Here is a 16,447-nt window from a genome sequence, read left to right as displayed (position 1 = left end):
ACCTTAACCCCGCCCACTTCCGACAGGAAGTCACCTGTTTTTTCTATTGTATGTCTTACTTTTACTCTCTAAGTCATATGGGTTTCATCCGGTGTAGGCTGACATGACATGATATGATGATGAACTCTCCCATGATGAACTCGACTGACCCGTGGGGGCGTGGCTAAGTCCCAAACTTTGAATATACATCATGAAACATGAATGTGAAATTACTTCCTAATGCCAGGTCACAGATGCATCAGACTTTCTATGTGTCATTATAGACCAGCCATCATGACAGTTAGGTGGTCGATTGATGACATAAAATTAGCCCCGCCCACTTCCGACAGGAAGTCACCTGTTTGTTCTACTGTATGTCTTACTTTTTCTCTCTAATTCTTATGGGTTTCATCCTGTCCTGACTGACATGAAATTAAATGATGATGAACTCTCCCATGATGAACTCTACTGACCCGTGGGGGCGTGGCTAAGTCCCAAACTTTGACTATACACCATGAAACATGAATGTGAAATAACTTCCAAATGCCAGGTCACAGCTGCATCAGACTTTCTGTGTCTCATTATAGATCAGCAATCATCACAGTTAGGTGGTTGATTGATGACGTCACCTTAGCCCCGCCCACTTCCGACAGGAAGTCACCTGTTTTTTCTACTGTATGTCTTACTTTTTCTCTCTAATTCTTATGGGTTTCATCCTGTGCTGACTGACATGAAATTAAATGATGAAGAACTCTGCCGTGATGAACTCTACTGACCCGTGGGGGCGTGTCTAAGTCCCAAACTTTGACTATACACCATGAAACATGAATGTGAAATAACTTCCAAATGCCAGGTCAGAGCTGCATCAGACTTTCTATGTCTCATTATAGATAAGCCCTCATCACAGTTAGGTGGTCGATTGATGACGTAACCTTTGCCCCGCCCACTTCCGAAAGGAAGTAACATGTTTTTTCAAATGTATGTCTTACAGTCTAATTCATATGGGTTTAATCCTGTGCAGACTGACATAAAATGAAATGATGATGAACTTATTGATGATGAACTCATTGATGATGAACTCTACTGACCCGTGGGGGCGTGGCAAAATGGCTGTCCCTCGTAATATGCATACGTTCGTCTCGTATTCACAAACGCATCATCCGATTTGCACCAGACATTGTATGAGTGACACTTGTGAACCTCTAAGGAGCCCAATAGAGTTTAATTGTGATTTGACTCCACTGCGCCCCCTAGGTTAATCAAACAGCTGTATCTCCTCTCTACATGGCCCGATGTGCTCCAGATTTTTGGTTCATCGCCAGGGAGCTCTGCCGAAGCCGTAAAAGCGGATAGCGTGGATGAGGGCGCGCGAGCGTCGGCGGTGGCGGGCGGGTGGCGGTGCTGGTACCCCCGCGGTGGCTATAGGCCGGAGCAGCGCTAGCTGCGAGGGCCGCTTGAGGCTCCGCGGAGCTTTAATTCTTATTATTATTATTATTATTATGCTTCCGCCAAATAAATTGGCTTTTAGGGGGCTTTATCATATTCAAAAACTCACCAAACTTGGCGGACGCGTCAGGTCTGTGTGAAAATTACGTATTTTAAGGTCCTCAGAAAAATCGCACAAGAAACGGCTCAAGGGCGCCACCTAGCAACTTTCAAAAGACCCTTTCCTATTCACTTACTTTATCGTAGAGACTTGAAATTTGGTACACTTGTAGAGCTCCCCAAAACACTCTGAATTTACAATTAATGTCATAGTGCAAGTATCACAGATTGTCGGCCATTTTGGATTAAAGTTCCGATTTTGAACCGATTTTGGGCGTTTGCAGGGTTCGCATTTGATCGAACTTGTCCTAGGGATTTCGATCGATCGGCTTCAAACTCGGTCAGATCGTTCAAAAGGCATGGCCGATCCAAAGTTATCGTACGTTTGTGTTTTCGGGCTTGCTGAAGGGGTCTTTCCGGGGGTCAAAGGTCACCGATTCGCCATGAAACATCAAACTGTTATAACTCTTTGAAAAAAACTCATAGAAGCACCAAACTTTCAGTGATTGATCATCATGGGATGCTCTACAATACCCAACGGTCAAATGATGACGTCACTTAGGCCACGCCCCCTGAGAACAGGAAGTGTCATTTTTTACGCTGAACGGTCGCTATCTGACCCCTTTGACCTAATCGAGGTGAAACTGTGTCCACAGACAGAAAACATGTTGGTGTGTTGAGGATTCCAAGCCAAGCTCATTTGAATCCAGCAGGTGGGCGTGGCGGCGTGGCGAAGTGACCCTAAACGCCGTGTCCTTACGTTTGGCTGTGGATTCCACAATTTTGAGGCCAGCTGCACCAAACTTGACATGACTGATCCTGGTAGGGTCCCCTACGAACCTATGTTGTCATAGTCTGACGTCATCTAAGCCCCGCCCCTCAGAACAGGAAGTGCTTTTTTTTCCATGGAAAGCTGCCTTTCTGGCTCACTGCACCTAATCAACATGATTCTGTGTTGGATGACAGATAACATGTTAGTGTCACTTGCTTTAAAGCGCCAAGAGTCTTCTGTAGAGGGCGTGGCCGTGGGACCGCGGCGAAGCAGAGGTAACGCCGCCGCCATACGTTTGGCTCTAGATTCCACATCGTTCAGCCCAGCTGCACCAAACTCACTAGGATGCATCCTTATCCATCCCCGAACAGGAATCCATAACAGTCGTTGATGGGCGTGGCCTAATTTCTCTACAGCGCCCCCTAGAATTTTTTAAATGATCAGCCCCAAGCCATTCTTTAACCTAGAATTATGAAACTTGGTACACATGTGTATCATGTCAGGACCTACAAAAAAGTCTCTTGGAGCCATGGTGCAAACCCAACAGGAAGTCGGCCATTTTGGATCAAAATCAGCCATTTCCTCTTTTTCATAGACATCGCATCTGATCTATCTCCTCCTGCAGCTTTTGAGATAGAGACTTCAAACTCAGTCAGCAGAGACTTGAGACATTAAAGATGAAAAGTTATCGTAGGAATTTTTCTATGTCAAAGCATGTGGGCGTGGCTAAGTCCCAAACTTTGACTATTCGCCATGAAACATCAAGATACAATAACTTCCACATAGAAGGTCACAGCTGCATCAGACTTCCTATATCTGACTACAGACCACCCCTCATCACATTGAGATGGTCAGTTGATGACATCACCTTAACCCCGCCCACTTCCGACAGGAAATCACCTGTTTTTTCTATTGTATGTCTTACTTTTACTCTCTAAATCATATGGGATTCATCCTGTGCAGGCTGACATGAAATTACATGATGATGAACTCTCCCATGATGAACTCGACTGACCCGTGGGGGCGTGGCTAAGTCCCAAACTTTGACTATACAGCATGAAACATGAATGTGAAATAACTTCCAAATGCCAGGTCACAGCTGCATCAGACTTTCTATGTCTCATTATAGACCAGCCTTCATCATAGTTAGGTGGTCGATTGATGACATCACCCTAGCCCCGCCCACTTCCGACAGGAAGTAACCTCTTTCTTCAATTGTATGTCTTACTTTTACTCTCTAATTCTTATGGGTTTCATCCTGTGCAGGCTGACATGAAATGACATGATGATGAACTCTCCCATGATGAACTCTACTGACCCGTGGGGGCGTGGCTAAGTCCCAAACTTTGACTATACACCATGAAACATGAATGTGAAATAACTTCCAAATGCCAGGTCAGAGCTGCATCAGACTTTCTATGTCTCATTATAGATAAGCCCTCATCACAGTTATGTGGTCGATTGATGACATCACCCTTGCCCCGCCCACTTCCGACAGGAAGTGACCTGTTTTTTCTACTGTATGTCTTACTTTTTCTCTCTAATTCTTATGGGTTTCATCCTGTGCAGACTGACATGAAATGAAATGATGATGAACTCTGCCGTGATGAACTCTACTGACCCGTGGGGGCGTGGCTAAGTCCCAAACTTTGATTATACATCATGAAACATGAATGTGAAATTACTTCCTAATGCCAGGTCACAGATGCATCAGACTTTCTATGTGTCATTATAGACCAGCCATCATGACAGTTAGGTGGTCGATTGATGACATAACATTAGCCCCGCACACTTCCGACAGGAAGTCACCTGTTTTTTCTACTGTATGTCTTACTTTTTCTCTCTAATTCTTATGGGTTTCATCCTGTGCAGACTGACATAAAATGAAATGATGATGAACTTATTGATGATGAACTCATTGATGATGAACTCTACTGACCCGTGGGGGCGTGGCAAAATGGCTGTCCCTCGTAATATGCATACGTTCGTCTCGTATTCACAAACGCATCATCCGATTTGCACCAGACATTGTATGAGTGACACTTGTGAACCTCTAAGGAGCCCAATAGAGTTTAATTGTGATTTGACTCCACTGCGCCCCCTAGGTTAATCAAACAGCTGTATCTCCTCTCTACATGGCCCGATGTGCTCCAGATTTTTGGTTCATCGCCAGGGAGCTCTGCCGAAGCCGTAAAAGCGGATAGCGTGGATGAGGGCGCGCGAGCGTCGGCGGTGGCGGGCGGGGGGCGGTGCTGGTACCCCCGCGGTGGCTATAGGCCGGAGCAGCGCTAGCTGCGAGGGCCGCTTGAGGCTCCGCGGAGCTTTAATTCATATTGTCATCTCAATATTTAGGAATGGTATCAAATGCTTCTGATGTCCTGCTGAGACTGTGAAGCCCTGATCATACAGAAAGGCTTTAGACCTCATTGTACTCTTTTTCCTTTTCTAAATATTTACTCCGCTGGTTAATTCGTGTCAGTTTGTTTAACTCCGTATTGCATCAAATTTGCATACATTTGAAATAGGGGCTCATATTTTCACAGTACAGCTGAAAGTGAGACTGTGGAGACAGCCTGGGCTGCCAGTAATTGCCTGAACCTCCTCCTTTCTGATCTCACTATTAAACAGAAAGAAAGAGAAAAAGCTGTAGGGTAGTGTAGATAACAAGGTTTTCACTCAGGCTGTGTATTTTCGTGTTTTCCTGCCATGTACACACTTTGCACCTTTCATGTTTCGCAACACACATACACACACACACAGAGACACATCACCGTTTTTATGTTTAATGGATTTTATTAAACTATTTGTATATGTTTTTCATCTTGTTCAGAACATGAACAAAACATCTTTCATCTTCTACAGTTTGGAACACATCACTGAACCAAAACCATAGGAGTTTATTCGGCATCAACGCGTTCAGCTCGTGTCTCGTTCTCACTCAGAGCAGGTTGCTGAAGTGCTGGGAAGGAATTAGCAGGAATTCAACGTTCTCATATAAGAACACTGAATTACTTGTAGGGTTGTGTAATTTTATCGATTCTACGATATGCGTCGATATTTTTTTCCTCAGTAAGTATCAATTTTTCATCCTCGAGTATCAATAAGTTTTATGTCAAATCCACATGAATTAAATGACGGCTATCAGACCTGGCATTTTCTACCCAGTTGCACATGTACATGAAAAATGACATGTAATGAAACATTACAATATTATCTAATATAAGTGAATAAGACAAAAAAAGGTTCCTTTTCTGCATAACCAAATACACAAAGCCACACAATTACAATTTAAACAAAGCAAATGTATAACAAATACAACATTTATTACACCAGTATTACACCGTCAGTTCAATTAATTCAATCCACGTCTATGGAACAGTTACAAAATGTCACCAAAATCACTCTGTACTGAATCGTATCGAATCGTATCATTTGCTGAATATCGTGATATATATCGTATAGTGAGCAGACTATCACATATCGTATTGTGAGATTAGTGTGTCACTACAGCCCTAATTCCTTGCATATGTTAGAAGTGTTGCACTGTGCAGGGAAAACCCAATCCAAGGTCAACAAGCATCAAATATTTCTGTCACCATTCAAGCTGCTGTGGTTACAGTAGATTTACAACACTACTATTTTATATATTGGCAGGAAACCTGTTTGAACTAAAAATGGGTCATAGCACTATTAAATGTTCAGTCCATTGACCTGCACTACAAAATGCATCTAAAGACTCTCTGTACAGTAAGAGGACAGAGACTCTCCTGACACAAAAGACTGAAGTTTCACAAAAACCAGAAGTTGTTTCCCCAAACGCTCCTCCTTTTTCATCTCAGCTTCATTCTGTTTGAAAGGCAAATTCCTATCAATCCTTGCAGTTCATTTTCATCTCTTATATTCTCTTTGAAAGGATGATTTTGCCTCAAGACTTAACATGGCCAAAGTCATTCTTCTCAGTTTATAAATCCTGAAATTCCCTTAGATGAGGGTGAAGTCTAAAAAAAATTAAGAAAAAAAACATGCAAATGAACACAGTGATTTGCACAGAGTCTGAAAATCTGTTCAATTTCACAGTTTAAAACTGAAAGTGGTTTGGCACAACAGAAAAAAAGCTGCCCATGATGTCAAAAAATGATTAAGTTATCAAATGTTTTCATGTAGCACTGATGGCGGATTAAAGGATGGAAGTGTGTAAGGTCTGCAATAGAAACTGTGCAAAGTCAGATCAGATCATTTTTATAACTAAAAGTCTTACCGTTCAATACACTCAATAAAAATATACTCCATAAAAACTTTAACATAAATGCCACATGCTCTCCAAGAACATACAGTATTTCCAGTTTCTCATCATAAGTGCATTTTACTAAACTGACTGTATATAAAGGAGAGAGACCTTGATAAAAACTTTTAATCACTTTGCAGTCAACGCCTACCGGTAGCCAAAGACTAATGTAATTCTGCGAACTGAAAAAAAGAAAATATTAACTTTACACTATTTTTTCAAAGCCAGCAAACAAAAGGAAAAAAAAATCTTGAAGCTGAGAAAAACACTGTAATAACCCAGAAGGAACAGGGGAACACTTCAGTGATCTTTACAGTCGGAATATTAATGATACTTGAAGCCCCCGGCTGGTAACAATGATCTATGAATCCAATATGCTTCAATAATTCCCTCAGCCAAAGCCCAATGGATAAAGTAGACGGCATATGCAGTTCCATTTATTTCTTCAATAAAGTGCCACACTGAAACAAGAGTGGGCGAAGCAAACAGCCTGAGACAAACAGTCATCAAGCGGTTAATACTGCAACGATAACCATCAGTGTTATAGGAATATTTCAAACAGATCATAGTTTTACAGAGAACTCTGCTTGTATCTTTATTTTTATTGTGTGCAGAGTACATTGTAAGGATTTTTTTTTTCTTATCCCATTTTGCTTCCCTTTGCCGCTTTCTCACCATGCGTGTGTGTGCAGAAGTACAGTCTAATCACCAGGATGCTGTTTCTAGGAGAGATGCAGCTGGGTGTGTGGGACGCTGTGGCAGAGCGGGCGCCACGCGTACAGAGGCTACAAACTTTAACTGGGTTCGATTCCTGACCTCGAGACTTTTGGTGCAGGTCTTCCCCCATCTTCCTGCCTGCTTCCCGTTTGGTAGCTGTCAGTAAAGTCCGCTAGCACCTAAGGGTGTGGTCATTTTACCTTTCTTCACGGCTGTAAATTCTCCTACTGGAGAGATCGTATCAAAAGCATTAATAAAAGAAAGAGTCATTTTTGTCATGTGTTAACAGAAAATTAAAACTGAGCTTGACCATCATAACGTATGGAACAAAACAGGCTTGAGAATCAAACCATCCAAACTAAGTTCACTCAAAATTGTGTTGTTGGGGTGGAGATATAGAGTTATACAGAAAGACATTTGGAGAAATGTGAAGCAACACTTTAAGACATCAGCCAGGAAGTCAGAATAATTTTAGAAATCCTAACCATCTTAGAACAGTAAAAGTCTTGAAAAAGTATTTTTTTTACACAATGCATCAAAGCATGGCTCCAACTGTACGCCTACAAATACACAAACGGATTATACCTACTTAGCCTCGTCCTTACAGCTACTTCATTCACAACTAGTACATCGCATGCCTCATTCCCCTGCTCCTTCATTAGCTCCTTCTCATCAGCTTCAGGCAGCACCTGTAGCAGCGGTTGTTAGTGAGCTCGGGGAATAGATTTCTTCAGACAGAACCCAGACTCCGAGTCTCTCCAACAGGTCATCAGCAATTCACAGATCCTCTTCTCTCTTCCGTAAACCATTTAATTGTCTTTGCCGTAGTGCGGTCATTTCTAGCCACTCAGGCACACGCTCGGACTGATGAGCAGCCAACAAAAAAAGCAACAACCCTTTTTTGCTTCAAGGTAACGGCGACAGTCAAAGTCACATTGTGCCGTGAAAATTTCACAGTCTCTGGGTCAATTTTACAGCAGCTTCAGCAGTGGAGTAAATGCCGCACTGGTCTGTGGTTAAGAAAGGGCTGAAACGAAAGGCAGTTCACGTTTCATTTATCAAATTATCTACTTTCAATACTGCAGCCGTGGGTAAAGATTGAAAGAATGAGGTGACAAAGACAAGCAACCAGAATAAGCTTCATTGGGACGGGGGCTGATCTCCCCTTTCAGAGGGGATCACAACTTTGGCTCCTCTTAATGGAGAGAGAGAAAGAGAGAGAGAGAGAGAGCAGGAACGGAAGTGGTTTGGACAGCTTGTAAAGGCGCGTTTCTTACAAAGTGTTCCTGGAATATCGCATTAGGACGAGACCTCTGGCAGACCCAACTAAAGGAGGCAGCTGGGGAGGATTCCAGAGAATTTTACCTCGTTGTTGGTCCCAGTCGGGCTGGTCGGGATCGGCTGATCTACTCAGTTTTAACTGTATCTCAAGTTTGTTAGGAATTGTTAAGAGAATTTGCATATCGGGTTGAGATCATAGGAGCTCAGCTAGTCGCACGCCTCGGTTGACGAACGAGCTCTAAACCTTCAACACGTAGAACCTTGAAGCAAGCAGAACACCACAACACCACCACACAGGAGCCGGGCTTTCAATTCACACCAGCTGCATCCATTTTCTTTACACCTTTAATCCTTGGAGGGCATGACGGCCACTTCAAGGACAGTATTGCACCATGTCTCACAGTCCAACTGGTCTCAAGAACATGACAAAGATGTCGCTGTACTCCAATGTATTCAGCAGAACTCAAATCAGATCAACGTGTGGTGGAATGAAGAGGTTTGCATCACGGATGTGCAGCTGACAAATCTGTTTACAGCTTCTTCAAGCTGCAGACTGCTTCACTGGGGAGTCTCTTCTTATTTACCTGCATGCACTAAAGGTGCTGGCCAAATGAAGCATCTTTCACACTGAGGCAGCTCTAGCTTTAGAAAAACTGCTCTGTGCAGGCAACTGTGAAAAACTGAAACAGAACAGATTCCTATTTTGTAAGAAATCTGAGAAGAAAACTAAAACAAATCCACAAACAAGAAGTGACATCCCAACGATCCCCCCGTCATTTTATTGGCAGAAAGAGGAGGATACCTATATTAGTATAGGTTGTAGAAAATGTAGGGTTAGAAACGGTTTTGAAGCAAATTAAGGAAGATTTCCAACCAGGGAGGATTTTTTAAGTATGGAGGAGGAACTGTATAATGGAAATGTGCTCTTAATTTAGATGCATGAATGACAAATCAATCGCAGCTAGCTCAGAAATAGAAAGAGGGCCAAAGAGACGTTCTATCCGAGAAGATAAAACTTAAAAAATGTGAAAAGCAAATGCCAGACTGAATTAAAATACACAATCCAATATTCTTATATAAGACTAATGCACCGCATTTGCAAAAATCAGAAACAAAAGTTCAATCTTTACTAAAAAGGAAGGCCTCACCATGATCACAGAAGGAAGGCGATAGGAACATATCAGGAATAATAACAGAAAAATCACCCTAGGTTTTCCATCTTTCTTACATTCACCACGCCTGTGGTAATACCAGAGTAATCAACTAAAATGTAAAGTCTATTGCACTATACTGTTGGATTTCACCAAGGAAGACCATTCCACTCGTCTTTGTTCTGTAAAGCTGCGCCTTAAGATAACCAATGGATACACTTAGATGGAAAAGTTTCTCTTCTTTGAGATTCACTTATCCTCAGAGATCCTTCAAACGATTTCGTGTATAGGCTGTACTTTGAAGTGAGCGGTGAGATTTTTATGATTCGCTGCAGATAGACTGGGAAAGGCCTTGCTGGATGTCCTTAAACGTCGGAGAGACATTAAGCTTCAGAGAGAGCTTTTATAGGTCTCCATTTATCCGTTTCTTTGCACCACCTAAATCACCAACTCCAGCTATTAAAGGGGATGTCTGTTTAGAGTGGCAATTACTGCTGTGGTTGCAATAGCCTTTGTTACTAAACGTATTACAACTCATCGTCATGAGAATCCTTACTGCGGTCCAGCAAAGCATCATGTGTCAAACCAAGTTATTTATCATTTTACATTATTTATGCAAAACAAGTGGAGCTTTACAAACCTGCAGTGGTGAACAAAGTCAAGTTGATTGACATTTTATCGGCAGGGCAGCTGGCAGTGGTTCACATGATAAAACCATAATACAATTAAAAAAAGAGACATTACATTACAGTTTTGTTGAAATCAAATATTGTCATCTGAAAGAACATGGTTGAAACAGCCACGTTTCTTTTAAAGAATGAAACATTTTTACTTTGTAGAAGTATTAACTTTGTATTGACTTTAGCAGAACAACTTTTTCACAGCCTACTATTGGCGTTCACGAAGATTAACGATTTAGTTCATCATGCAATCATGGTAAAACAAGAGTACACCTGTTTAATTTTAAGGATTTTGTGTATTTTGTACATATTTTGTGGATTTAGGGTGTACTTATTTCTATTTAGATGACTCAAGAACCCCATATACAATTGGCATATGGTGCGTTTTCATTTTGACTGCAACTGTATTAAACGACATCGAGACGTTAAACTGCAATCAGTTGGTTTAAGTTATTCTGCATCACATAGAGCAGTCATGTTGAATATGGAAATATAATTTCTGATTAAACTGGGTTTTTAAATATAAATTTGTTTTGTCATTTTCTTTTGTTGGCATTTTTCAGGGTTTTTATTTTTTTATGGACTGATTGCACCTTTGATTAAAGATTTGTTCATGTTTGCCCCTAATCAGGAGAAGTGATTAGTTCATCAGCAGCAGATGTACGGATCCTGATGTGGTCCATGTAGGACACTTTAGTTAGTTTACCTATTGAACAGCGACCTTGTGTGAAAGCACTGATGTATAATAAACTAATTTTTCCACTTCCTCTACTTCCAGTTATTGCATAGCTGGGAGCAGAGGAAGTGATGGGTTGCTATGTAAAGGACAAAATCAAAGGATTATTATGAGTTATTCCCAAAGCGTTCATTGATTCATTTGGCCAAGAGAGTTCCCACAAGACCAGAGTGGATGAAAGTTACCCTGGAAATGTGTCGTCTTGATAGGATAGGGGACCATCGTCAAATTTGTTTGTGTAAATTCAATTTTTAAGGTTTTTTTCAGCTCGTTGGGAGAGATATTGTGCCGTTGTTTAGTCATTTATGTGTGCTGACAGCCATGCAATGAGGAAAATCATGATGTGATGGACTGCGATGGTGAGAATTGTCCATATCTGTGGTTGCATTGAAGTTGACCCAAAAGGCTGTGTTGCGCACATTTTAAGTGAAAGAAAGAAGCTGCAAATGAAGCATTAATAACTAGATGAAGGGCTGAAATGTGTCATCTGATGCCTCCTTCCTTACAACCTGCCATGTGTGACACATAATAAACGATTTGAATGCAGAGTTAAACAAGTCCTGTTTACCAACTGTGACTGTAATTATAGTCACATAAGCAGTACACATGAGGTGCAGCGGTGACTGAATGTAATTTAAACTTTTTTTGTTCAAGCGCAGGCGGTGGTGGTTTCATCAGAAACCATCTTGAAAAAGATGAGTGATCACGGCTCGACTTCTGTCAGGTTCTTGCTAGCACAAATTTTGGGTGTTTATTGAATTACAATGTTGACTTTGATCAAATTGATTAAGTGGATTAAATTTTTTTTATTATTATTTGCATAGTTGTACTAAGAACTCGATTTGAATAAGTTGAGAGCCTTCTTGTGCAATTTAAACCATGTTCTTATTCGTCAAAAACTTGTTTTAAAATGTTTAAGGTGCAGCGATGGTCTGGCGACCCGCCATGGTTGACCCCGCCTCTCGCCCGTTGAAAACTGGAGATATTCAGCAGCAACCGTCCGACCCCAGTGGGATGAGGGTTTTAAGAAACCGGATGGATGGATGTTTAGGGTGAAAAGCGTAACTTCATCTATGCAGTCGCTTCATCAAGAATGAGTCCGTTTTCAAAGCAGCACAGCTCTGAATGGCTTTCGTTGGCATTTACATTTGAACACCATGAGTGAGTTGCATGTTCATCTCCATCTCTGCCTGATGGTGCAGCTGCACATTGTGTTCGTTTTACTGAAATAAACTGAGCAAACCATCACTGCTTTCTGTATTTTCTGTCAAAGTTTGAGTAGGGAAACGAACAAAAAGCAGGAGCCATGAACTGTTTCACGAAAGTAATTTTTAAATACAAGAAGCTTCAAGTTATAAAAATGTGCCTTCGGAAAGCCTTGAAGATTATTTACATACACAAGAAAATTAAGCTTTGGATGCCTTTTAAGCAATTGCAACAAGTTCAGATTTATTAAATTAGCTTAAGTTACACAACAAATAATTATAGGAGTTTATTTTACTCCAGCAGTTAATTTAATGAAAAGTAAAACCTTTTGAGGCACCGAGTATTCTATTTTTTCCAAGTAAGAATAACTAATTATGTTTTACAGCGCATGTAGTTTACATATATCCAAGTAAAAATAAATTAAGTTACAGGGAATGAATGTGTCTCATGTACTGTATTATCAGTTGAACTTACTCAACATGATCCAGTTAGTACCATTAAACTAACATTTTTTATTTCAAAATTAAAATAAATTGTAAGGCAGTGAGTCTGGATCATTTTTTTAAAGTCGCCTTATTGCATTTAAAATGCATGTTTAAACTTTTCCTGTACCATCTTTCTTGTGCAAACCGCCTCTACCACAAATGCTCATTTTCAGCATAAATCAACAGTTTCCACTTTTCTTCATGAAACTATCACAAAGTGTTTTTAATGAACATTTCAGCAAAAGGAATGCGTTTACGGAGGACGCACGCACGCCGACAGAAGACTGGACACGGTGTGTCCGGTCACTGTCTTTATGTTCACGACTCGTTTTTCTCTCCAAAGAAGCTGCGCCTGCCCCAGCATCTCTGTGTTTAATCAGCTGAGCTACTGCTGCCAGTAGCGTCGTATTATAGATGGCACACTTTGGCCCATTTCTCTCTCTCTGTAACCTTGTCTCCCTTTTGAAAATAGCCACTGGAGACGCTACTGTTGCTATAGAACAGTATCTGTTCTCCATCCTATAGATTTTATTAGAGCCTTTCTGTTTAGCCATTTCTCACCAGGATTGAGATGAATCTCACCTTTTTCTTTACCAGGAAGAGTATTTTTGGACCAGTAACTCTGTTTTTGTGCGACTGCTTTGTCTTCCCAACCACCCAAGTCATTCACATTATTACTGAGCCTGGTTCTGTAGGAAGTTTCCTCCTGTAGTCCTTTCAACTCGCACTACATGCTTGCTCAGGAGGAGGGATTGCTGCAAAGTCAAAGACTTGATGCAATCAGCACAGACTCCTACGACAGGAAATCTTCTATTACCACAGAGCCCCGAGATGACATTTGCTGGGAATTGGCACGTACTGAATTTTTAAAAAATTAAGTAGAACTTTACTCTGTTGTTCAAAGTTTTGTTTTTTGTATGTGGTATAAAATCAGACATAGCAAACTTCTGAGGACATTTTTCTTGACAGGAATAATCCAGGCAACACAGAGAACCTATGAATAGAGCCAAAAAAAAAATTTCTCAAAAGCAACAAAAACAATTTGTTTTCTTTAAAAATCAAACGTCACTAGTGACTCACTAATATATGCAAACCCTTCTGACAAAAAGATGTCAGAAAATCCAGAAGGGGCTGGAATTTTCTCCGTCTGTTTTCAGCCCATTTCTTTTTCAACACCATGAAACATTTAAAAGAGAGAAAGTCAAATACTTAGGAAGGCATGATTTGGAAACCAAACGGAGCACCACCATCTACGAGCGTTGGATTTGTATGAGGCCTGAGCAGCATGTCTTCTAACCTGGCAGACTATAAGATAGGCGTGCTAATTAACCAGCTAACATCAGGTGGTTAGACTCGGTGTTCCTCAGCAGAATGTCAAAAAGCGATACTGTTCTGTTCAATAAGTTCTGCTTTGTTGTCTTTTGTTCTTCCATCACTCTGCATCAGTGACAATACAAAAATAAGCTAAAAAAAAATTAAATGACCTGTTTAAGCTCGTCATGTAACACTGTTATGTAAGGTCATGTAAGTCTGGCTTTTCAACGCATCTTTAGCTAAAAGAAGCAGACAGGTAAAGCATCAAGCAGCTTAAATATTGCCTGAAATAAGACCCCACATCACAGAGGTGTAGAAACAGAAGCTGCATGGATGTAGAGCCAATAGCAGAGAGATTAAAATGCCATTATGAAGCCATTTAAAATTAGCCTTTATAGCAAAAGAGACATCCACAGATCTCAGTTCTTATAAAAGAAATAGCTGGTTATTTGCTAGGGTGCTTTACTTTTGAAGGGTGTCCATTTGTTGTCCTTACAGAGCAGGAATGATTCCACACAGGTCAACACCGGCTCTTAATAGGAGAGCTATTGAGACCAATCAAACCCTCAAGTTCAAATATCAGGAGTAGCAAAGCACTTTATGTCTGTGAGGTCCAATCCAGAGACGGACGTCCTTCTCGTTACGGTCCTCTGAATGAAAGTCATAATTTTCCCAAGTGCTCTCCGTCTTCTACTTTTTTGTTTTAATACATGTAGAAAATGACGGCTTGAACAGATTCATCATCTCCCGCCGAACCTTTTGTCACCCGATTGCAGATTGAAACCAGAGGGAAAGGCGTGGAGCCGTCAAATCTTCATGCTTGATCAGTGAATGCGAGATGAGGCCGAATACGTGACGAGGCCGCATCTGCCTGCTGTCATTTCCTGCTCTGAAAAAGCTGGACGTGATTTCCCTCCTTCACCAACAAACTGCTGCAGACTTCCCAGGTAGGTGAGGCCACGGCGACACGACTACAGCGAGACCTTCTCGTCTCTCCAGCAGCACAATTGTTATCATGTTGATGTTAAATTGGTTGTGCCTGCAGCAGTGAGTCCACTGTTGATGTCTTTTGAACTTAGAATGGGAAAGACAGTATTGGACAGCCGGGAGAATTTATCTGCCGTCATATTTAAATTCGTTTTTCCCTTCAGCCTTTACTGTGTGACAGAATGATTCTTTCAGAGATTTTTTGTTTGTGTTAGCAAGCCCAGTTGATCAGGTCCGGACTGGTAATGGCTTAATGAAGGCGCTGCAGAAAGGCATCTGTTTAAATTGTCTTTGTTGAACAAAATTAACTAAAATCAACTTGATACTTAATACATTTTGGTTTGTTTTTTTATGACCTACATTTAACTTCCAAGCATCGTCAAAGACTTAGTTTAAGTTTTGTGGCACTGTGTGGGTTTCATATTTTAGAGATTATTCATGTAGTGATTTATGTTTTCTTTTCTTTCTGTTTGTCCTCTAGAGGACCATGAATGAGAGATCCTGCTAACTGAATACTAAAGGCTTTTTTTACTGGTTGTCCACTAGGTGAGTCAGTGTAACTCAGGAATTAACCTGCAAAAGAAAAAACAAATTTGATTATTAATATTACAGTCAAATGAGCATGCCTGTAATATTTTTGCTTTTGCATTAACTGCTCCTAATAAAAAGTTTACCCTGTTAGAGGTGAACTTTAGTCCACCAGATGGAGGTATTGTAAATATCTACATTCATTTCCTCTCATCCAGACTCTGCAACGTCTCAAGAGATTTTCCATCGAAAGGAAAACCTAACGATATAACTCAGCAAAGAGAATAAAGGCAATTCACCAACTGCTGTCCTCTTAGTTTCTTTCATTTGTTTCAGTTATTGATTGGTTGGAAGGCAGAGCTTTCATGGTCCTGCTCTCCAATCTGGAAACTTTTTCTGCACCTGTTTTGAATAGTCAAGGTAAGAAATGAAGCAGATCCTGACCTGAACCAAGAGTCGGCTTGATAAGCCGCTGATCCTGCTCTGCGGTTCAAGGCCAGGGTCTCAGTGCAGCGCTCATCTTGCTCAGCAATTAGTTTACCTGATTTCTTGTAGTTTATTCGTCATTTGCTCATTCCCATCTAAAGAGGATTTCAGCAATCTCCTTGGACGTCGAAACGTAACGACTTCTCAAACTGACAACTTCTGACATGGACATGATTTCTTTTTTGGACAGGCAGCATACGGAAATCCTTCTGGCCTTCAAACACCTCAAGATTCCCCAAAATGAGCCGGAGGGAGGGATGTTGGGGTTTCCCTCCTGAACTTGTTAATGTCATGG

At 41.1% G+C, this 16,447-nt stretch overlaps 1 long non-coding RNA gene across 1 annotated transcript in view; it reads left to right on the top strand.

The window, feature by feature from the left end:
- Window positions 1–15,969, top strand: part of LOC148155609 (uncharacterized) — a 50,900-nt gene extending 34,931 nt beyond the window's left edge. The window contains exons 2-4 of the long non-coding RNA XR_015765257.1: window positions 14,928–15,098; window positions 15,620–15,684; window positions 15,885–15,969. This is a non-coding gene — a long non-coding RNA (uncharacterized LOC148155609). The remainder of the gene's footprint in view (window positions 1–14,927; window positions 15,099–15,619; window positions 15,685–15,884) is intronic.
- Window positions 15,970–16,447: the final 478 nt, after the last annotated feature.

Source organism: Poecilia mexicana, unplaced genomic scaffold, assembly GCF_051168715.1.
Source record: "Poecilia mexicana isolate PSO_F unplaced genomic scaffold, ASM5116871v1 scaffold_14, whole genome shotgun sequence".
NCBI classification, from domain to species: domain Eukaryota; kingdom Metazoa; phylum Chordata; class Actinopteri; order Cyprinodontiformes; family Poeciliidae; genus Poecilia; species Poecilia mexicana.
This window is presented reverse-complemented; position numbering and strand designations above follow the sequence as displayed.